The sequence below is a fragment of the Triticum urartu genome, chromosome 7 (assembly GCF_003073215.2).
Source record: "Triticum urartu cultivar G1812 chromosome 7, Tu2.1, whole genome shotgun sequence".
NCBI classification, from domain to species: Eukaryota; Viridiplantae; Streptophyta; class Magnoliopsida; order Poales; family Poaceae; genus Triticum; species Triticum urartu.
In genome coordinates, this window is record NC_053028.1 from 392,285,517 (window position 1) to 392,309,957 (window position 24,441).

Here is a 24,441-nt window from a genome sequence, read left to right on the forward strand (position 1 = left end):
GACCTTGGGCATTTGAGAAAGCCCATCATTGAAATATACAAGCCAAGTTCTATAATAAAAAAAATTCCCACTAGTTATATGAAAGTTACTACATAGGAGATTCTCTATATGAAAAACATGGTGCTACTTTGAAGCACAAGTGTGGAAAAAGATAGTAACATTGCCCCTTCTCTCTTTTTCTCTCATTTATTTATTTTCTATTTTTTTGTTATTTTTTGGGCTCTTTTCGGCCTTTTTTCTGGGCTCTTTTTTTGCCTCCGTTTTTTATTTCCTCACTTGGGACAATGCACTAATAATGAATAATAATGATCATCATACTTCTATTTACTTACAACTCAAAATTATAACTCGATACTAGAACAAAATATGACTCTATATGAATGCCTCTGTTAGTGTACGAGGATGTGCAATGATCTAGCGTAACATGTATAAAAAATGATGAACGGTGGTTGAGCCACAAATACTTGTTAGTTTTATGATCATGCAAAGCAATATGACAATAATGATGTGTGTCATAATAACGGAATGGTGGAAGTTGCATGGCAATATATCTCAAAATGGCTATGGAAATGTCATAATAGGTACAAGGAGGTTTATGTGTGATAGAGCGTATCATGTCATGGGGTTTGGATGCACGCAAATTCGTGCTCCACTTTATTTTCATTCATCCATGGCATTTTTTCCATGATTTGCATAGGATTTCACACAGGTTTTGCCACGTATAATGGAAAATTATTCTTTTTTGTCTTCATAGTATAACAAGTTCTTTTTGTGCAGACAACAATTCCATAATTGTCACATGGCAAATTCGTATTTTTTTCATACAACAATTTGTCTTATTGTCACATGGCAAATTCATATTTTGTTCATACGACAAAGTGTATTATTGTCACATGGCACATTCTTAACATTTTCCTTTTCTATAGGCTATTTGCTCATAACATGGGAAAACAATTTAGTCTCATGGCAAATCCATAAAAAAATTTATTTTAGGTTGCCGAGGACGACAAGGACGAGAAAGTGAATTAGCAACTGAAGGTTTATTTTTTGTCCATTTTTCATGGTCACTTGAAAGTGGATCAGCAACCATGGCAAATTTGCACTAAACTATTTTTTAGGGTTTTGATGGCAAGTTCTTTTTCTTCTTCATTTTTTACTGCTTTGTTGGTTTTTGGACCTTTTATGTTTTTTGTGCTTTTTATTCACGTCTGGGAAGAGGCCCAACAAAATGGGCTGTTTGGCTTTTTTAGATCACGCTTGCGGGGGTTGTTCAGGCTGAAGGGCTTCTCCCATGGACCGATTTCAGGCACCTCCTATACGACGCATTTGTGTCATACAGAAGCTCGACGCGCCCATTTGTTGTTTCCTATCACAAGACGCAAAAAATAGCTGGAAAACCGACGAGTACGACAGGATACGATCCTGCGCCCTTGCACACAGCAGAGTCCTCACTACAAGCCTTTAGCCACTACGCCAGACAGTGACTACTAAAGTTAAAGGCACAAGACACTATAAGAATACACAACAAGGTTGAGATTTGGAAAATATCCTTCAAAGTTACGAACAGTTTTGAAATGCCGCAATTATTTTTTATATTACAAACAGTTTTCAAAAAGGTGATTTTTATAATTCATTTTTTTGGAAGTTCCTAAATATTTTCTGAGATCACAAATTAATTTTTTTTAACAAAAACTGAAAACAGGAACATTTTTAATTCAGAAGAAAAATTTTATAACACGAATATTGTTTTAAGATGCGAACAGAATTTGTATTTGTATGTTCTTTTGAAGTGAGAACAAAAAACATGGGGATGTTTTTTGAAATTGCGAACAAAATGGTTAAACCACAAATATTAAATGGCACATCAACATTGTTTCGAAATTGTGAATGTTTCTGAAAATAAGAACATTTTTGATATTCTTGAACATTTTTTGAAACACGAGCATTTTCTGAAATTGTGAACTAATTTCAAAAACAAGAAAAAAATTCAAACATGAATATTTTTTGGAATTGTGAACATGTATTGAAAACAAGAACAATTTTTAAAATTCTGAAGAAATTTTGAACATGAGAACATTTTTAAAATTTCCTGAACATTTATTGAAATTGTGAACTAATATAGAAAACAAGATTTTTTTTAAGAAACACGAATATAGTTTTGAAATTGTGAACATTTTATGATATTCTGAATAAATTTTACAAACGAGAAAAGTTTTTAAAATTCTTGAACATCTTTTTGGAAATGTGAACAAATTTAGAAAGTGAGAATATATTTCGTAATTCCAAAGAATCTTTGTAATTTTCAAAGAAAAGAAAAATAAAAAGAAAAGAAAAATAAAAAGAAAAGAAAAAGGAAACAGAAAGAGAAATAAAAAACAAAAAAATAACAGGAAAATGGAACATACAAAAAGAAACAAAAGACGAAGAATTTTATAAATTTGAAAAAAAAGTCCAAAAATTTATTGGAAATGCAGAAGAATTATGAATATTTTGAATTTGTGAACAAAATTTGACAACTTGAACAAATTTTCGAAAGAAAGAAATTTATATGGCACGGACATTTTTGAAAAAATTGAAGAACAAATTTTAAAACAGAGAAACTTTTAAAAATTCCCAAAAAACTTTGGAAAATGCAAACATTTTTAATACATGAAGAATTTTTTGAAAACCAGAACATTTTTAAAACTTTGAACATATTTTTCAAAATGCGAACAAAGTTTTAAACTTCAAACATTTTTGTGAAAAATGAACAGTTTTAAATGCAAACAAAATTTAAGTAGTTTGAACATTTTTTAAATTATGAAAGATAAAAAAGTGAAGAAAAGAAAAAATAAAGAAAAGAAACAGAAAAAACGAAAAAAAGATGAAAGGTAAAACTTGAAAAAACAGAAAAGGAAAAAAAAGGAAAAGATAGAGAAGAAAAAATAAACAGGAAAACGAAAACAAAAAAGAAACAGAAAAAAAAAGTGTTAGGAAGCTCTGAGGTTCCCAAAACCGAAAAAAATTGGTCAGGAACAAGCGAGAAGGTTCCTAAAACCGGAATCATCGAAACGTTTCACGGGCCAGCCCACACCCGAATGCTTGTTCGATCTCCCTGTGCGTCCCCACGACAACTTGTTGCAGGAAGTGACAAATAGGATATTCCGCGATTTCGTTCAGCACAACCTCCCTCCTTGAGCAAACGAGACGTTCGGTCTGGGGCTCCTCTGGACTGAACGCCAGAGAGCTATCAACGTCCTATGTTTTTTGTGCGCATGATTGTGTTATTTTGATGTTATCGATTTATATGGCGAAATCCCAACAATAGAACCAGCTATGATGTACAAGAAATCTCCGTTTATGCAAATCATATACCCTAGAACCATACGGAAAACCCTTCGCTCCTGCCCACGTGTGAACTCCCATCTAGGGTGTCCTTGCCTCTCGTCGGCGCTGCCGGTCCGCCTCATCTCCTATGGTCCTTGGACCATGGATGCACAGTGGATCCTGATCCTTGCCGGCGGGAGGGTTTCGTTTTTAGATGATTTTCTGAGTTTTGTTTAGGGTTTGTGTCATGCTCAAGAAGACGAGGAGGTGGCGGCGGCTTCTTGAAGATGAAATAAGGTCTTCCCCGCCTAGCCCCCGTCCCGGTGATGTTTCAAGTATCCTCGAAAGGCGTGTGGAGGTTTGTCTCCGATGGATCTCGTGGAATCCGGTCGGCGTTTGTCTTCGGTGAATCTGACTGGATTCGGTCTTCCTTCGTCTATGTCTGCGTGTCTGCAGGTTGGATCCTTCCGGTCTATACTTCTCTTCATCGGCGGCGGTTGCTGTTCTGCTGCGCTGGTTCTATGGGGTCTTAGCACGACGACTTCCCGACTGTCTACTACAACAATGTTTGCGCGGCTCCGACGAGGGAGGGGTTATGACGGCAGGGCGCCCTCGGCTCACTCCAGTGTTTGTAGTCGTCGCTAGATGGTCTACGGACCTGGATGTAAATTTTACTTCTAGTGTTCTTTGTACTACCTTGACAATTGATGAATACGGAGTAGATCGGAAGTTTTCTCACAAAAATAAAATAAAATCATATACCCTTAGCCACCGCTGTTACAGAACTACCTCTAATCCTCGCCGTGTCTCTATTATCTCATCACCTGCTTTCCTGTTTTTTTCACCCAAAACTCTGAATGTTGCCACCGGAGGAGAATTTCTCCAGCGTTGTCGATTTGGTTTCCTTTTGATATTCCCATCACGTCGCCATGATCACGACATGCCTATTTATTCGGAGTGCTGAAGCTGCAGAATCGAGTAGTTGGAGGGAGAAGATTCGACATTCCAACAGCGTGGGCCGTGCGTCCTTCGGTTGTGGGCAAGCAGTTAGTGTTTGTATGAAGTCTGCCTCACGGCATGTCCAATAAATGGACACACACTGTGCATTGCTTGCCAGACTTGATGGTGGTACAGAGAAGATAGACAATGAGATTTGGTGCTCCGTAGATGGATCGGCCTTCAAGACAAAAATCGATGATCGATCCGCACGGAATATTAAAAGGATTTATATTCTTTGTCCTCCTCCCCCACAAGCACAATTGTAGCATTAGTGCAGCTCCAACGCACCGATGCACTTTGTCGGCACGTTCATTTGGCTTGAAACGGACACAAAACGCAAATCAACGTGCCCAAGAAACGGACGAGCGTCTGCCTTTTGTCCAGCCGTGGCCCATTTCAGACCAAATTTAGGCTAGGTTTGCATTGGCGCGGACATATCGCGGACGCGTGCGATCCCCACCAGTCGTGGCACATCAACCCATTTCCTCCTTCTCTCCCAAAACCCTTCCGCTAGCTTGCCCTCCCGCCTACTTGTCATGGCCGACGCGCCAAACCCCGCCGCCCCGCCTCCACCGACGACAACAAGCTCTGCCCCGTCCGCAAGAAGCAACCCAAGTCCAAGAACGAGCAGACGCCGGAGCAGTGTGACGTATATTCGGCGAAGAGGGCTCGTCGATGTAAGGTACAGACCGAAACTAGAAGCTTCCAGCGTGGCCGCCCTCGCCGCCGTCACGCAACAGGAGGCCACCATCGTGGAGAATGAGGCCCTCCTCGCCAAGGCCAAGAAGGCCGAGAAGTGTGATGCGGCCACATTTGCCTTGCAAGAAACTTTGCAAGGCATGATGACCAAAAGGAAGCAGGGAAGGAGAAGTGCCGACAAGAGAACGAGCAGCAAATGAAGGTCGACATTAAGATACAAAAGAAAAAGCTCGAAATGGAGGTGGACATACAAGCGAAGAAGCTCCAGATAGAGGCGGCGGACTTGAGCAAGGTGTCCTCGAGAAGAAGGCCTTGGTTTGAGAAGAAACAAAAGGGAATGCTCAAGCTAGATGGTTGATCTATGACCGAAAGCGTCATCTTTTTTGTATGTCGGCAATGACCATAGCCGAGATGTATGGCGTGGTTGAACTATGTTCATCCTTTTTGTGTACTGGCAACTGTGTCAGCCGCCGGCACACTTGTCGGCATGAACTATGGTTTTTTTAGGCCGGCATGTATACTTGCCGGTCACTGACTAGCCCATGGCTGCGGGCATGAATGTGGCTGTGGCCTTTTTTAGTTAAATTTTATTGTCAAAATTTTAGACATGAATGAAAAATGCGTTGAGACTGGTTGAACACACAAATTAGACGTGAACGAACAGCACGCCTACAGCTGACCCAAACAAATGAAAGGCGGACAAAACACGCATCTGATTGCATGGAAGCGTTGGAGTTGCTCATACCTATGTGATTTGTCCTCAACCATTAGGATTAACACATCACAAGTCTGCACGCAATACTTCCTGACAGAATAGTAGTATAATCAACGAATTCACTGAAGAGAGAAAAGTCCTGAAAGAGATGTAACTTCTTCCTTCTAACCTTTTGGATAAGCATCTTAGAGCAACTCTAGCCGAAAATTTCAGTTTTACTCCTCTAATCGGTATTTAGCCTATCTCCTAAATTGATTAGAGGGGTAAGATTTTTACTCGTCTGCTTTCCTGATTCCTAAAAATACTCCATTGTCCACCCGCGGGGTAAAAGTTGTGGCATTTCCCTACGACCGCAATGTCCCCACTTCGCGGTCACTCATTGCCTCCGCCGCCCATCGATGACCACCCGCAGCCTCAGCCACCCCCTTCCCCCAGTGACCTCGTTGGCGTGCCCAACAACTCCAGGTCGGTTGCCTTCTACTGCCCCCGTGCCGCATCCTACAACTCTAGCGCCGGCTGCAGTGGCTGCAGGCCGGCCCGACCACTGAGGAACACAACGCCAAGCTCGGGGAACTCACCTCAGATCTCTTTGATGTGTACTTCATCGGAATGGAGGCCGACGTCTGCATGCTCACTAACTGCCATCGCCTCGCAGCTCAGAAGGGTGCCTGCTTCGCCTCCAAAAGGAATCTGCGGCCATTACCGCGACGAGAAGCTCCATGACATGATGCTCGTGCAGCTCCCGACCTGCCCCATTACATAGGCGGAGGCCTTTGCTTACATCATGACCACCTTCTTGGCCGTCAGGCTCAACCAGGAGTACCACAACCCTCGTTGCGTCGAGTGCCTCGTCGGTGGGCAGGCCCCCATCCCCGGCGAGACCCCCCGACTCCTCCCCCAACAGCAGCCCCGACCAGGACGACGACGTGGACGCCACCGCCATCGTCAGCATCAAGTACAACAAGCGTTGTCACACAACCAACGGCGACGGCGAGGCGGACAAGGTGCTCGACTACCTATACCACGCGTGCAGGATCACGAGCCTCGTCAGGGGTTGCTAGCGTGGTCACCATCGTCGCCGCTCGCTGCGGAGGTGCATAGTAAGTGTTCGACAAAATGTAAGAGCCAAATAGAATTTTACTCCACTAAATTTAGGAGATTGGCTAGGTCCGGTCAAGAAATAGTGGATTAAATATACTCCACTAAGGCTTACTCGGTCAGATACTCCTCTATTTCCTAGGAGATCGGCTAGAGTTGCTCTTAGGGCATATTCAAGACGATCATCAAATCTCCTCTATATGCGGACACTTTTAGACCTCTAATACCATCTCTCAATTATTCGAGGATGCAGTCGGACATCTGGAATCCCCTTGCCCCCTAACAGAGAGAGGGTGGACCCTAGGGGAGTCTGGACAGTCCGTTGACACCATCAATACAGCCTTGGATCCTATCATAAACCCGTGTTTTTCTCTTTGCCTTCTATCTCCTCTCTCTCCATTGAATAAGGGACGGACAAGCGAATATCCACTTCTGAGCCGAGGCTCATCTACACCCGATCAAAAAAATTTCACAAAAATACAAACAAATCCAATTTTTTGCATGATAGATAGTTTGATGCGTGAGGTTACCAAATTGGTAGGAACTTGTACCCTACCAGGCCTGGGGCGTAAGCAGTAGGGGAAGGAGGGAGCTGGGCGAGGCGATGAGCGGCCGCGCCGGCGGTTGGGCGTCGTCGCGGAAGAGGAGGGAGATGGCGGCGGCTAGGGTTAAAGGCGGCTAGGTTTCCGGCTCCTCTGGGAGCTAGGCAATAGAGATAATAATCTTCTTCTTGCTTGATTCCAAACAGAGTCTTACAGCCTATATTTATAACCTAGATAACTTGCATAAGAATTAATCTAAGATAACTTGTGGGCTAAGATTGCCCGGTGGGCCTAGCTAAACCGGCCATAACACTTCTCCCCGCCTGCACAAACAACTCGTCCTCGAGCTGTAAAGTGGGGAAGCGCTTGTGGAACTCCTTGAGGTGATCAACCAGCGCCAAACACCTTCTCGACAGCTGGGGCGGCCAGGTCGGCGGCGACGGCGTCCTCCGGAATGTAGTCTACAACCTCCAGGTAGAAGAGTCGCGGGCAAGCATGGCCGGGCGTGTAGGGCTCGTCGCAGTTGAAGCACAACCCTTGGCGGCGATGCTCGAGTAGCTCGGCTGAGGTGAGCCGGCGGAACGGGCGCGCCGCGGTCACGGCGAGGGGTGCCGCAGAAGCCTGTGCAGGCCGACCCTGTGCGGAATCCGGCCCGGGTAGCGACCCAGCGGTCCGGGATGGTGATTCCTGCTGGATGGCCACCGCGTGGCACTCGAAAGCGCGGGCGTAGTACATGGCCGACTGGAGATCCTGGGGTCCCCGAAGCTCCACGTCCACGCGGATGTGATCCGGAAGTCCACCGACAAAGAAGTCGGCCCGCTGCTACGCCGTCACACCCGACGCATGGCATGCCAGGGCCTGGAAACGGTCGGCATAGTCCTGCACCGTGGAGGTGAAGGGAAGGCGGCCGAGCTCCGCTAGGCGGCTCCCGCGATCCGGAGGCCCAAAGTGAAGGAGGCAGAGCTCGCGGAAGCGCTTCCAAGGGGGCATGGCGCCCTCGTCCTGCTCGAGGGCGTAATACCAGGTCTGTGCCGCGCCGCGGAGGTGATACGAGGCGAGTCAGGTACGCTCCGATGCGAGGGTGCGTTGCCCGCGAAAGAACTGGGCGCATTGGTTGAGCCAGTTGAGGGGGTCCTCCGTGCCGTCATAGGTGGCGAAGTCGATCTTGGCAAACCGTGGCGGTGTCTGGGTCGGAGCGTCGTGTCGAGCTGGCTCAGAGGTGCGAAGCAACGAGACGGGTGGCGCCTGGTCGGAGTACTCCGGGTAGGGACCCGCGAAGCTGGATGGCCCGCCGAACTGTGGAAACGGGGTCGGTTGCTCCGGAGCTGTGGTGTAGAACGGCGATGGCGAAGACCCAGCCGCCCACGCTGGAAGTGGCGACGGGGAGGGCGGGAACCGGACCTGATGAATCGAGAGGCCGGTCGGTGAGGGTGACCCCGAGCTAGGCAGGGGCGGTGCCGGTGGTTGGAGCGTCGGTGGCGGGGGGTACGCGGGGGCGTCGGCGGCCGCGGGAGGGGGTGGCTGCAAGTACCACAGAGGGGCCGCGGCTGGCGCAGTCCCGCCGGGGTGTCCCGCTGGAAACGGCAGCAGGGGCTGCCCGGTGCAGGTCGGCGCGGAGAACGGCTGCAGCGGTCCGGTGGCCGCCGCCTGCGGCATCTGCTGTAGCGGGCAGGGGCCCGAGGACGGCATCGGCGCCAAGGGCCAGAGGGGCACGCCGTACGGAGAGACGCCCTGGAACGGCCACGGCGTGTGGCCGTAGGCGGCAGGGGGCGCCGTCGGCAGGGGCATGTAGGGCCCGGCCGCGTACTGCTGCTGTTGCAAGTAGAGGCTCTGGACGGCGGTGACGAGGTCCCGCAGGGTGGCCGTGACCTGCTCCGGTGTGAAGACGGCGGACGGCGGTGGCGCAGGAAGAATTGTGGAGGACGGCGCGGCCGGGGTCGCGGTGGAGACGGGGCCCGCCAGCGTGGTTGATCCGGCGGCGGATGTCGTCGGCGCGGTGAGGGACGGCGCCGGCAGCATCGGCGCGGTGGATCCGCTGAAAAGCGCCGGCGGTGGTGGTGGCAGCGACATGATCGGAACTTGGTCTCTGATTACCAAATTGGTAGGAACTTGTACCCTACCAGGCCTGGGGCGTAAGCAGTAGGGGAAGGAAGGAGCTGGGTGAGGCGATGAGCGGCCGCGTCGGCGGTTGGGCGCCGTCGCGGAAGAGGAGGGAGATGGCGGCGGCGGCTAGGGTTAAAGGCGGCTAGGGTTTCGGCTCCTCTGGGAGCCGGGCAATAAAGATAATAATCTTCTTATTGCTTGATTTCAAACAGAGTCTTACAGCCTATATTTATAACCTAGATAACTTGCATAAAAATTAATCTAAGATAACTTGTGGGCTAAGATTGCCCGGTGGGCCTAGCTAAACCGGCCATAACAGAGGTGCGCTTTAAATTTCAGATCATTTGGACATATGAGTAGCTCTTAGCACAAAAGACAAATTGGGTTAGAACAACACATGAACAGTAAAAAAAATTACAGACCGTAAATTTGTCTTTTTTACCGAGAGCTACTCAGATGTCCAAATGATCTAAAATTTGAAGCGTACATCACACATCAAATTATCTACCATACAAAAGAAATAGAATTTAAAAATATATATAATATTTGTCTTGAAATTTTTCTTCATCATGGGTGCAGATGAGTCTGGGCACTAAATCGCTGCTCTCACGGGCAAGTAGAAGATTTTGAGATATAGGATGGACGCCGGATGTCCAAAAGAAACGTCCGTGAACATTTGAAGATGTCCGTCCGTTTGATGACCGACATTGAAGATGCCTTTATACTTGTGCTTTGCACCCCTGCCAGTAATTAACTCTTGCAGAATAGTAGATCACTTGGCTGCTGCATTTAGCAGTCTGACAGAAAGCTCTTTTTCTTAACTCTCAAGTTTATACTGAAGTTCAGACCATATGATCAGTAGTTTCCCTTTTACCTCAAGGATATCACACACTGAATGATTTTATATCAATTTTATAACCATGCATGTAGATGGAAATACCAAACAATCCCTGGTCTAATTGAGCTCGGTTTTATTAAGATCCAAAAACACACTTTACAGTTTCAAAAGTTATGATTGTTTTACGCCAGTGGTGAATGATTGCCCTGTATATGTAAAATTTCATGGGGAAATATGTTAATTTACAGACTAAGTTTTTTTGATAAAGAATTTATAGACTAGGTAGACACAAAATATACAAAAACCATATTAGATGTATTATCGACGAGGCAATTCGGTGCCGAGGCTCAGCTAGACGAACAAAAAATTCGAAACAAATACTAGAAAAATAAAAAAAATCTAAATTGTTTATGCATGGAAGATAATTTTGAAGGAAATATGTCCTAGAGGCAATAATAAAGTTGTTATTTATATTTTCTTATATCATGATAAATGTTTATTATTCATGCTAGAATTGTATAAACCGAAAACTTCATACATGTGTGAATACATAGACAAACAGAGTGTTCCTAGTATGCCTCTACTTGACTAGCTCGTTAATCAAAGATGGTTAAGTTTCCTAGCCATAGACACGTGTTGTCATTTGATGAATGTGATCACATCATTAGAGAATGATGTGATGGACAAGACCCATACGTTAGCTTAGCACTATGATTGTTTAGTTTGTTGCTATTGCTTTCTTCATGACTTATACATGTTCCCATGACTATGAGATTATGCAACTCCCGAATACCGGAGGAACACTTTGTGTGCTATCAAATGTCACAACGTAACTGGGTGATTATGAAGATGCTCTACAGGTGTCTCCGATGGTGTTTGTTGAGTTGGCATAGATCGAGATTAGGATTTGTCACTCCGATTGTCGGAGAGGTATCTCTGGGCCCTCTCGGTAATGCACATCACTATAAGCCTTGCAAGCAATGTGACTAATGAGTTAGTTACGGGATGATGCATTACGGAACGAGTAAAGAGACTTGCCGGTAACGAGATTGAACTAGTTATGATGATACCGACGATCGAATCTCGGGCAAGTAACATACCGATGACAAAGGGAATGACGTATGTTGTTATGCGGTTTTACCGATAAAGATCTTCGTAGAATATGTAGGAGCCAATATGAGCATCCAGGTTCCGCTATTGGTTATTGACCGGAGATGTCTCTCGGTCATGTCTACATAGTTCTCGAAGCCGTAGGGTCCGCACGCTTCACATTCGATGACGATTTGTATTATGAGTTATGTGATTTGATGACCGTAGTTTGTTCTGAGTCCCGGATAAGATCACGGACACGGCGAGGAGTCTCGAAATGGTCGAGAGGTAAAGATTCATATATTGGAAGGTTGCATTTGAACATCGGAATGGTTCCGAGTGGTTCGGGCATTTTCTCGGAGTACCGAGAGGTTACCGGAACCCCCCGGGAAAGTCAATGGGCCTTAGTGGGCTTTAGTGGAGAGAGGGAAGAAGGGCCACGAGGTGGCGCGCGCCTCCCCCTGCCCAAACTGAATTGGACAAGGGGTGGGGGCACGGCCCCCTTCTTCCTTCTCCTTCTCCCCTCCTTCCTTTCCCTCCGGTGGAAGAAAGGAAAAGGGGGGGGGGGCGAATCCTACTTGGACTAGGAGTCCCCAAGTAGGACTCTCCCCTGGCGCGCCCAACTTGGTCGGCCTCCTCTCTCTCTCCCTCCTTTATATACGTGGCCAGGGGGCACCCCAATAGCACAACAGACAATCTCTTAGCCGTGTGCAGTGCCCCCCCTCCATAGTTCAACACCTCGGTCATATCGTCGTCGTGCTTAGGTGAAGCCCCGTGCCGGTAACTTCATCATCACCATCGCTATGTCGTCGTGCTGACGGAACTCTCCCTCGTCCTCAACTGGATCAAGAGCTCGAGGGACGTCATTGTGCTGAATGTGTGCTGAACACGGAGGTGTCGTACGTTCGGTGCTTGGATAGGTTGGATCGTGAAGACGTTCGACTACATCAACCACGTTACTAAACGCTTCCGCTTTCGGTCTACGAGGGTACGTGGACACACTCTCCCCTCTCGTTTCTATGCATCTCCTAGTTAGATCTTGCGTGATTGTAGGATTTTTTTGAATTACTATGTTCCCCAACAGTGGCATCCGAGCCAGGTCTATGCGTAGATGTTATATGCATGAGTAGAACACAAAGTGTTGTGGGTGATAATAGTCATACTGCTTACCACAAACATCTTACTTTGATTCGGCGGTATTGTTGGATGAAGCGGCCCGGACTGACATTACATGACCGCGTTCATGAGTCTGGTTCTACCGACGTGCTTCGCACACAGGTGGCTGGCGGGTGTCTGTTTCTCCAACTTTAGTTGAATAGAGTTTGACTATGGCCGGTCCTTGTTGAAGGTTAAAATAGCACACTTGACGAAAAATCGTTGTGGTTTTGATGCGTAGGTAAGAACGGTTCTTGCTAGAAGCCCGTAGCAGCCACGTAAAACTTGCAACAACAAAGTAGAGAACGTCTAACTTGTTCTTGCAGGGCATGTTGTGATGTGATATGGTCAAGACATGATGAGATATAAATTGTTGTATGGGATGATCGTGTTTTGTAAAAGTTATCGGCAACTGGCAGGAGCCTTATGGTTGTCGCTGTTGGAGATATGCCCTAGAGGCAATCATGTATGATGATATTGTCTATGTGTTTATGAATAAAGATAGTCCTTGGACATTATCAATAATGTGTATCAGCAAGTACGTGACTTGTTTGTGGGACTATGCATTGTATGATGACTGTCCTAAAAGGTCCCTAGTCGAAAGGGCTGTGTGGACGCGCAGCCGACTAGACTAGCATATGACACGGCCGATGGCTTGGTCTCACTAGCCATGGAGCATTGGATGCTAACCGGATAATATGGACTCGGAAGGATCTGGTCGGATTCGACGTAGTCGGATCCGAGTTGAGATAAGGTCCGAGTCGGACAGACCCAACTATGAGACACAGCGATATGTCATCTGTGAGTCTCTAGTACAACATGCGTTCCATGTCCTAAGACCTGAGCTGGCGCATGTACTCGGGATGGTGACAGACTTTCTTTGGGCCAACCAAACGCTACTCCATGCCTGGGTAGTTACAAAGGTAGGTTTCGGGCTTGTCCAGACCCATGCTGCGAGACATGGTCGAGCAAGATGGGATTTGCCCCTCCGATCAGGAGAGATATACTCTGGGCCCCTCGTGTGATCCGACCAGGATAAGCATGGCCATGCAACAAGGATTATGAGATAATCTGGTTTGTGGTCGACATCACTGGAACGAGAAAGAGGTCGGGCTAGCACAAGGATGACAGACTCGTCTTGAGCCCCACAACATATATCGTGTGGCAGAAGGAATGGAAGTATGATGTACAGGTTCGCCTAACCAGCTTCATAGTGTGCTTGGTGTTCGGCATGCCTTGCTAGGGGCCGCTACCAACCATGCAGTTCAGAGGTGATCCGAACTGCGACCAAGCCGGCTTGAACCTAAGGGGTCGCGCGCTTAAGGGGAGGAACCTACGAGGTCGGATCCGGGGAAACTGGTCGGATGTGATCCTAGCTATATTCGGATTGTGGCCGAGTAAATTTATGGGCTTTAGGGTCCGTGCGAGGCCCAAGTGTTGAGCCCGCGACGGACGCCTATATAAAGTGGGGTGCAACACACTCATGCGGCTGATCGCTTCGACGCTGTCACTAGGGTTTGCATGTGTTGCAAATAGACACCTCCACTCGCCGCCGGTTGTGTGATCGGACCTAGCAGTCCGCCGCACGACGTTCCTCCTGCATGCGTGGATACTGTTAGAGGCGGTGCACTTGCGCCGCTTCGGCGAACTTGTATGTGGGAACCGACGACTGGCTATTCGAGGGAGATCAGACGAGGAGGAGACAATCCACGCGGATGCGCTGCCCCAACTCTTCTTCCGCTGCACAACACTGCACGTCTAGTGGTAACGATCTGTGATCCATTCCCATAGCATGTTCTTGGTTGTTCTGCGCGTAGGAAAATTATAATTTGCAGTCAACGCACCCTACCGTAGAACCCAACAGTCGCTTTATTGTATGAAATGCAATCGCCATGTAATTGCTTTACTTTATCACTAAGAGGTAGCGATAGTCGTAAAAGCAATAGTTGGTGAGACGATAACGATGCTACGATGGAGATCAAGATGTCAAGCTGGTGATGATGGAGATCATGATGGTGCTTTGGAGATGGAGATCAAAGGCACAAGATGATGGTGGCCATATCATGTCACATATTTTGATTGCATGTGATGTTTATCCTTTATGCATCTTATTTTGCTTAGTACAACAGCAGCATTATAAGATGACCCCTCACTAAATTTCAAGGTATAAGTGTTCTCCCTAAGTATGCATCATTGCTATAGTTCGTCGTGCTGAGACACCACGTGATGATCGGGTGTGATAAGCTCTACGTTCACATACAACGGGTGCAAGCCAGTTTTGCACATGCAAACTAGTCGGGTTAAACTTGACAAGCCTAGCACATGCATATATGGCCTCGGAACACTGAGACCGAAAGGTCGAGCGTGAATCATATAGAAGATATGATCAACATAGTGATGTTCACCATTGAAAACTACTCCATCTCACATGAGGATCGGACATGGTATAGTTGATATGGATCACGTGATCATTTAGATGACTAGAGTGATGTCTATCTAAGTGGGAGTTCTTAAGTAATATGATTAATTAAACTTTAATTTATCATGAACTTAGTCCTAATAGTATTTGCATATCTATGTTGTATATCAATAGCTTGCGATATAGCTCCCCATTTATTTTTTATTTGTTCCAAGAGTAAAATAAGATGAAAGATGATAGTAGCAATGATGCGGACTGGATCCATGATCTGAGGATTATCCTCATTGCTGCACAGAAGAATTATGTCCTTGATGCACCGCTAGGTGATGGACCTATTTCAGGAGCAGATGCAGACGTTATGAACGTTTGGCAAGCTCAGTATGATGACTACTTGATAGTTTAGTGCGCCATGCTTTATGGCTTAGACCAGGACTTCAAAAACGTTTTGAACGCCACATAGCATATAAGATGTTCTAAGAGCTGAAATTGGTATTTCAGACTCATGCCCGAGTCGAGAGGTATGAGACATCTGACAAGTACTTTGCCTACAAGATGGAGGAGAATAGCTCAACCAGTGAGCATGTGCTCAGAATGTCTGAGTACTACAATCACTTGAATCAAGTGGGAGTTAATCTTCCATATAAGATAATGACTGATAGAGTTCTCTAGTCACTATCACCAAGTTACTGGAAATTCGTGATGAACTATAATATGCAAGGGATGACGAAAACGATTCCTGAGGTCTTCGCGATGCTAAAATTGTTGGGGAATGCAGTATTTCAAAAAAAAATCCTACAATCACGCAAGATCTATCTAGGAGATGCACAGCAACGAGAGGGGAGAGTGTGTCTACGTACCCTTGTAGACCAAAAGCGGAAGCGTTTAAGTAACGCGGTTGATGTAGTCGGACGTCTTCGCGATCCAACCGATCAAGTACCGAACGCACGACACCTCCGCGATCTGCACACGTTCAGCTCAGTGACGTCCCTCGAACTCTAGATCCAGCTGAGGTTGAGGGAGAGATTCATCAGCACAACGGCGTGGTGACGGTGATGATGAAGTTACCGACACAGGGCTTCGCCTAAGCACTACGACAATATGACCGAGGTGTGTTTCTGTGGAGGGGGGCACCGCACACGGCTAAAACAATTGCCAACTTGTGTGTTCTAGGGTGCCCCCTGCCCCAGTATATAAAGGAGTAAGGGGGATGCCGGCCGGCCCTATAGGGCGCGCCCAAGGGGGGCAATCCTACTCCTAGTAGGAGTTGGACCCCCCCTTCCTAGTCCTACTAGGAGAAGAAGGAAGGAGAGGGGAAGGAGAAGGAAGGAGGGGGCACCGCCCCTCCCCCTAGTCCAGCTCGGACTAGGCCCATGGGGGGTGCGCGGCCCACCCTTGGCTGCTCCCTCTTTCTCTCCCTTAAGGCCCAATAAGGCCCATAACTTCCCCGGTGGTTCCGATAACCCTTCTGGCACTCTGATAAATACCCGATACACCTCGGAACCATTCCGATGTCCGAATATAGTCGTCCAATATATCAATCTTTATGTCTCGACCATTTCGAGACTCCTCGTCATGTCCGTGATCTCATCTGAGACTCTGAACAACCTTCGGTACATCAAATCACATAACTCATAATACAAATCGCCATCGAACGTTAAGCGTGCGGACCCTACGGGTTCAAGAACTATGTAGACATGACCGAGACACATCTCCGATCAATAACCAATAGTGGAACTTGGGTGCTCATATTGGCTCCTACATATTCTATGAAGATCTTTATCGGTCAAACCGCATAACAACATACGTTGTTCCCTTTGTCATCGGTGTGTTACTTGCCTGAGATTCGATCGTCGGTATCATCATAACTAGTTCAATCTCGTTACTGGCAAGTCTCTTTACTCATTCCGTAATGCAACATCTTGTAACTAACTCATTAGTCATATTTCTTGCAAGTCTTATAGTGATGTGCATTACCGAGAGGGCCCAGAGATACCTCTTGGACAATCGGAGTGACAAATCCTAATCTCGATCTATGACAACTCAACAAACACCATCGGTGACACCTGTAGAGCATCTTCATAACCACCCAGTTACGTTGTGACATTTGATAGCACACAAAGTGTTCCTTCGGTATTCAGGAGTTGCATAATCTCATAGTCATGGGAACATGTATAAGTCATGAAGAAAGCAATAGCAACAAACTAAACAATCATAGTGCTAAGCTAACGTATGGGTCTTGTCCATCACATCATTCTCTAATGATGTGATCTCATTTATCAAATGACAACACATGTCTATGGCTAGGAAACTTAACCATCTTTGATTAACGAGCTAGTCAAGTAGAGGCATACTAGGGACACTCTGTTTGTCTATGTATTCACACATGTATGAAGTTTTCGGTTTATACAATTCTAGCATTAATAATAAACATTTATCATGATATAAGGAAATATAAATAGCAACTTTATTATTGCCTCTAGGGCATATTTCCTTCAGTCTCCCGCTTGCACAAGAGTCAATAATCTAGTTCACATCGTCATGTGATTTAACACCAATAATTCACATCTTTATGTGATTTGTTCACTAATACCCAAAGGGTTTACTAGAGTCAATAATCTAGTTCACATCGCTATGTGATTAACACCCAAAGAGTGATCATGTTTTGCTTGTGAGAGAAATTTAGTCAATGGGTCTGCCACATTCAGAGCCGTATGTATTTTGCAAATTTGGAGCTACTCTAGCTAATTGCTCCCACTTTCAATATGTATCCAGATTGAGACTTAGAGTCATCTAGATCGGTGTCAAAACTTGCATCGACATGACTCTTTACGATGAACTTTTTGTCACCTCCATAACCGAGAAACATATCCTTATTCCACTAAGGATAATTTTGACCGTTGTCCAGTGATCCACTCCTGGATCACTATTGTACCCTCTTGCCAAACTCTTGGTGAGGTACATAATAGGTCTGGTACACAGCATAGCATACTTTCTAGAATCTATGGCTGAGGCATAGAGAATGACTTTTCATTCTCTTTCTATTTTCTGTCGTGGTCGGGTTTTGAGTCTTTACTCAACTTCACACCTTGCAACACAGGAAAAAGAACTCCTTCTTTGACTGTTCCATTTTGAACTACTTCAACATCTTGTCAAGGTATGTATTCATTGAAAAATATATCAAGCATCTTGATCTATCTCTATAGATCTTGATGCTAAATATCTAAGTAGCTTCACCAAGGTCTTTCTTTGAAAAACTCCTTTCAAACACTCCTTTATGCTTTCCAGAAAATTCTACATCATTTCTGATCAACAATATGTCATTCACATATACTTATCAGAAAGGTTGTAGTGCTCCCACTCACTTTCTTGTAAATATAGGCTTCACCACAAGTCTGTATAAAACCACATGCTTTGATCACTTTATGAAAGCATATATTCCAACTCCGAGATGCTTGCACCAGTCCATAGATGGATCGCTGGAGCTTGCACACTTTGTTAGCACCTTTAGGATTGACAAAACCTTCTTGTTGCATCATATACAACTCTTCTTTAAGGAATCCATTAAGGAATGCAGTTTTGACATCCATTTGCCAGATTTCATAAAATGTGGCAATTGCTAACATGATTCGGACAGACTTAAGCATCGCTACGAGTGATAAAATCTCATCGTAGTCAACATCTTGAACTTGTCAAAAACCTTTTGCGACAATTTGAGCTTTGTCTATAGTAATATTACTATCAGTGTCTGTCTTCCTCTTGAAGATCCATTTATTATCAATGCCTTGCCGATCATTGGGCAAGTCAACCAAAGTCCACACTTTGTTCTCATACATGGATCCTATCTCAGATTTCATGGCCTCAAGCCATTTTGCGGAATATGGGCTCATCATCGCTTCCTCATAGTTCGTAGGTTCGTCATGGTCTAGTAACATGACTTCTAGAAAGGATTACCACACCACTCTGGTGCAGACCATACTCTGGTTGACCTACGAGGTTCGGTAGTAACTTGATCTGAAGTTTCATGATCATCATCATTAGCTTCTTCACTAATTGGCGTAGGAATCACTAGAACTGATTTCTGTGATGAACTACTTTCCAATTCGGGAGAAGGTACAATTACCTCATCAAGTTCTACATTCCTCCCACTCACTTCTTTCGAGAGAAACTTCTTATCCAGAAAGGATCCATTCTTAGCAACAAATATCTTGCCTTTGGATCTGTGATAGAAGGTGTACCCAACAGTTTCCTTTGGGTACCCTATGAAGACGCATTTCACCGATTTGGGTTCGACCTTATCAGGTTGAAACTTTTTCACATAAGCATCATAGCCCCAAACCTTAAGAAATGATAGCTTAGGTTTCTTGCTAAACCATAGTTCATATGGTGTCGTCTCAACAGATTTAGATGGTGTCCTATTTAACGTGAATGTAGTTGTCTCTAATGCAAAACCCCAAAACGATAGTGATAAACCGGTAAGAGACATTATAGATCGCACCATATCTAATAAAGTATGGTTATGACGTTCGTACACACCATTAGCTATGGTGTTCCAGGTGGCGTGAGTTGCAAAACTATTCCACACCGTTTCAAATGAAGACCAAACTTGTAACTCAAATATTCGTCTTTGCGATCAGATCGTAGAAACTTTATTTTCTTGTTACGATGATTTTCGACTTCACTCTTAAATTCTTTGAACTTTTCAAATGTTTCAGACTTATGCTTCATCAAGTAGATATACCCATATCTGCTCAAATCATCTGTGAAGGCAGAAAATAATGATACCCGCCGCGAGCCTCAACACTCATTGAATCGCATACATCAGTATGTATTATTTCCAATAAGTCAGTTGCTTGCTCCATTGTTCCGGAGAACGGAGTCTTAGTCATCTTGCCCATGAGGCATGGTTCACAAGCATCAAATGATTCATAATCAAGTAATTCCAAAAGCCCATCAGTATGGATTTTCGTCATGCGTTTTACACCAATATGACCTAAACGGCAGTGCCACATATAAGTTGCACTATCATTATTAACTTTGCATCTTTTGGCTTCAATATTATGAATATGTGTATCACTACGACCGAGATTCAATAAACCATTTATATTGAGTGTATGACCATAGAAGGTTTTTGACTTAAATGAATAACCGTATTTCTATAAACACGATCCAATCATATTTATGCTCAACGCAAACACCAAATAACATTTATTTTAGGTTCAACACTAATCCCGAAGGTAAAGGGAGTGTGCGATGGTGATCTTATCAACCTTGGAATCTCTTCCAACTCACATCGTCACCTTGCTCTCAACTAGTTTCTGTTCATTTTGTAACTCCTGTTTCAAGTTACTAATCATAGCAACTGAACCTGTATCATATACCTAGGGGCTATTATGAACACTAGTAAAGTACACATCAATAATCTGTATATCAAATATACATGTGTTCACTTTGCCATCCTTCTTATCCGCCAAGTATTTGGGGTAGTTCCTCTTCCAGTGACCATTCCCTTTGCAGTAGAAGCACTCAGTTTCAGGCTTAGGTCTAGCTTTGGGTTTCTTCACGGGAGTGGCAACTTGCTTTGGGTTTCTTCATGTCCTCGACTTTGTTGTTTCAAGTTTTACGTTGCTGCTACGAGCTTAGCAAGAACCGTTCTTACCTACGCATCAAAAAACCACAACGCGGTATAGTGATTGCTTTTTGATCTTTAGATAGAACCATGTTCATTGAATCCGATTCAACTAAAGTTGGATAAACTGACACCCGCCAGCCACCTGTGTGCAAAGCACGTCGGTAGAATCAGTCTCATGAACGCTGTCATGTAATGTCGTTCCGGGCCGCTTCATCCAATAATACCGCTGAATCAAGAAACAACTAGTGACGGCAAGCAATATGTATATACCCACACCCACAACTCCTTTGTGTTCTACTCGTGCATATAACATCTATGCATCGACCTGGCTCGGATGCCACTATTGGGGAACGCAGTATTTCAAAAAATTCCTACGATCACGCAAGATCTATCTAGGAGATGCATAGCAACGAGAGGGGAGAGTGTGTCTACGTAGGGGTGGACTAATGAGCAGCTCGGCTCGTTAAGCTCGTTAAGATTAACGAGCAGAAAACCCTGCTCGGCTTGGCTCATTTGAAGCTCGTTAAGTTCATGAGTGCCCGCGAGCGCTCATTAATAGATTATAATGTGTTGTGATGATATACATGATGAATGTGTAGGCGTGGTTTTCAAGATGAAATATGGTGACTACAAAAAGAAATGCACTAGTTTGTTGCCTCATATGTTGATTAAATTGAATTAATTGGCCGAGGTGCTACAAAAAGTTTGTCACGTAAGATGAAAATATGTGTTATGTTGTTACTAACGAACTTAACGAGCTACTCGTGAAACTCTTTAGCTCGTTCATTAAGCTCGTTAAGCTTAACGAGCTGAAATCAATGATTGGCTCTGTTCATTAAGAAGCGAGCTCCGAGCTTAACGAGCCGAACTATCGAGCGCCCATTAAGCTCGCGAGCTACGAGCTGTTGGTCTAGCCCTATGTCTATGTACCCTTGTAGACCGAAAGCGGAAGCATTTAAGTAACGCGATTGATGTAGTCAAACGTCCTCGCGATCCAACCGATCAAGTACCGAACGCACGACACCTCCGCGATCTGCAGACGTTTAGCTCGGTGACGTCCCTCAAACTCTAGATCCAGCTGAGGTCGCGGGAGAGTTTCGCTAGCACAACGACGTGGTGACGGTGATGATGAAGTTACCTACGCAGGGCTTCGCCTAAGCAGTACGACAATATGACCGAGGTGTGTTTCTGTGGAGGGGGGCACCGCACATGGCTAAAACAATTGTCAACTTGTGTTTTCTAGGGTGCCCCCTGCCCTCGTATATAAAGGAGCAAGGGGGAGGCCGGCCTTCCCTATAGGGCGCGCCCAAGGGGGGCAATCCTACTCCTAGTAGGAGTTGGGCGCCGCCCCTCCCCCTAGTCCAATTCGGACTAGGCCCATGGGGGGCGTGCGGCCAGCCCTTGGCTACTCCCTCTCTCTCCCTTAAGGCCCAATAAGGCCCATAACTTCCCGGTGGTTTTGATAACCCTTCCGGCACTCCGATAAATACCCGATACACCTCGGAACCATTCTGGTGTCCGAATATAGTCATCCAATATATCAATCTTTATGTCTCGACCATTTCGAGACTCCTCGTCATGTCCATGATCTCATCCGGGACTCCGAACGACCTTCGGTACATCAAATCACATAACTCATAATACAAATCGTCATCGAACGTTAAGCGTGTGGACCCTACGGGTTCGAGAACTATGTAGACATGACTGAGACACATCTCCGGTCAATAACCAATAGTGGAACCTAGATGCTCATATTGGCTCCTGCATATTCTACAAATATCTTTATCGGTCAAACTGCATAACAACATACGTTGTTCCCTTTGTCATCGGTATGTTACTTGCCCGAGATTCGATTCTAGGTATCATCATACCTAGTTCAATCTCGTTACCGGCAAGTCTCTTTACTCGTTCCGTAATGCAACATCCCATCACTAACTCATTAGTCACATTGCATGCAAGGCTTAAAGTGATGTGCATTACCGAGAGGGCCCAGAGATACCTCTCCGACAATCGGAGTGACAAATCCTAATCTCGATCTATGCCAACTCAACAAACACCATCGGAGACACCTGTAGAGAATCTTTATAATCACCCAGTTACGTTGTGACATTTGATATCACACAAAGTGTTCCTCCGGTATTCAGGAGTTGCATAATCTCATAGTCATAGGAACATGTATAAGTCATGAAGAAAGCAATAGCAACAAACTAAACGATCATAGTGCTAAGCTAACGGATGGGTCTTGTCCATCACATTATTCTCTAATGATGTGATCCCGTTCATCAAATCAACACATGGCTATGGCTAGGAAACTTAACCATATTTGATTAACAAGCTAGTCAAGTAGAGGCATACTAGGGACACTCTATTTGTCTATGTATTCACACATGCATCAAGTTTCTGGTTAATACAATTCTAGCATGAATAATAAACATTTATCATGATATAAGGAAATATAAATAACAACTTTATTATTGCCTCTAGGGCATATTTCCTTCAAAAATCGGCGAAGGTAGAAATCAAGAAAGAGCATCAAGTGTTGATGGTTAAGAAGACCACTAGTTTCAACAAAATGGGCAAAGGAAAAGAAAGGGAACTTCAAGAAAGAGTGGCAAGCAAGTTGCCACTCCCGTGAAGAAACCCAAAGCTAGACCTAAGCCTGAAACTGAGTGCTTCTACTACAAAGGGAATGGTCACTAGAAGCGGAACTACCCCAAATACTTGGCGGATAAGAAGGATGACAAAGTGATATGTATATTTGATATACATGTTATTGATGTGTACTTTACTAGTGTTCATAGTAGCCCCAGGGTATTTGATATCGATTCAGTTGCTAAGATTACTAACTCGAAACAGGAGTTGCAAAATGAACAGAGACTAGTTAAGGGTGAGGTGACGATGTGTGTTGGTAGTGATTCCAAGGTTGATAAGATCACCATCGCACACTCCCTCTATCCTCGGGATTAGTTTTAGACCTAAATAATTGTTATTTGGTGCCAGCGTTGAGCATGTACATTATATCTGGATCTTGTTTAATGCGAGACGGTTATTCATTTAAATCAGAGAATAATGGTTCTTCTATTTATATGAGTAATATCTTTTATGGTCATGCACCCTTGATGAGTGGTATATTTTTGTTGAATCTCAATTGTAGTGATACACAAATTCATAATATTGAACCCACAAGATGCAAAGTTAATAATGATAGTGCAACTTATTTGTGGCACTGTCATTTAGGTCATATTGGTGTAAAGCGCATGAAGAAACTCCATGCTGATGGGATTTTGGAATCACTTGATTATGAATCACTTGATGCTTGCGAACCATGCCTCATGGGCAAGATGACTAAGACTCCGTTCTCTGGAACAATGGAGCGAGCAACTGACTTATTGGAAATAATGCATACTGATGTATGTGGTCCGATGAGTGTTGAGGCTCGCAGCGGGTATCGTTATTTTCTGACCTTCACAGATGATTTGAGCAGATATGGGTATATCTACTTAATGAAACATAAGTCAAAAACATTTCAAAAGTTCAAAGGATTTCAGAGTGAAGTGGAAAATCATTGTAACAAGAAAATAAAGTTCCTACGATCTGATCATGGAGGTGAATATTTCAGTTATGAGTTTGGTCTTCATTTGAAACAATGTGGAATATTTTCACAACTGACGCCACCTGGAACACCACAGCGTAATGGTGTGTCCCAACGTCATAACCGTACTATATTGGATATGGTGCGATCTATGATGTCTCTTACCGATTTACCACTATTGTTTTGGGGTTATGCATTAGAGACAGCTGCATTCACGTTAAATAGGGCACCATCTAAATCCGTTGAGGTGACACCAT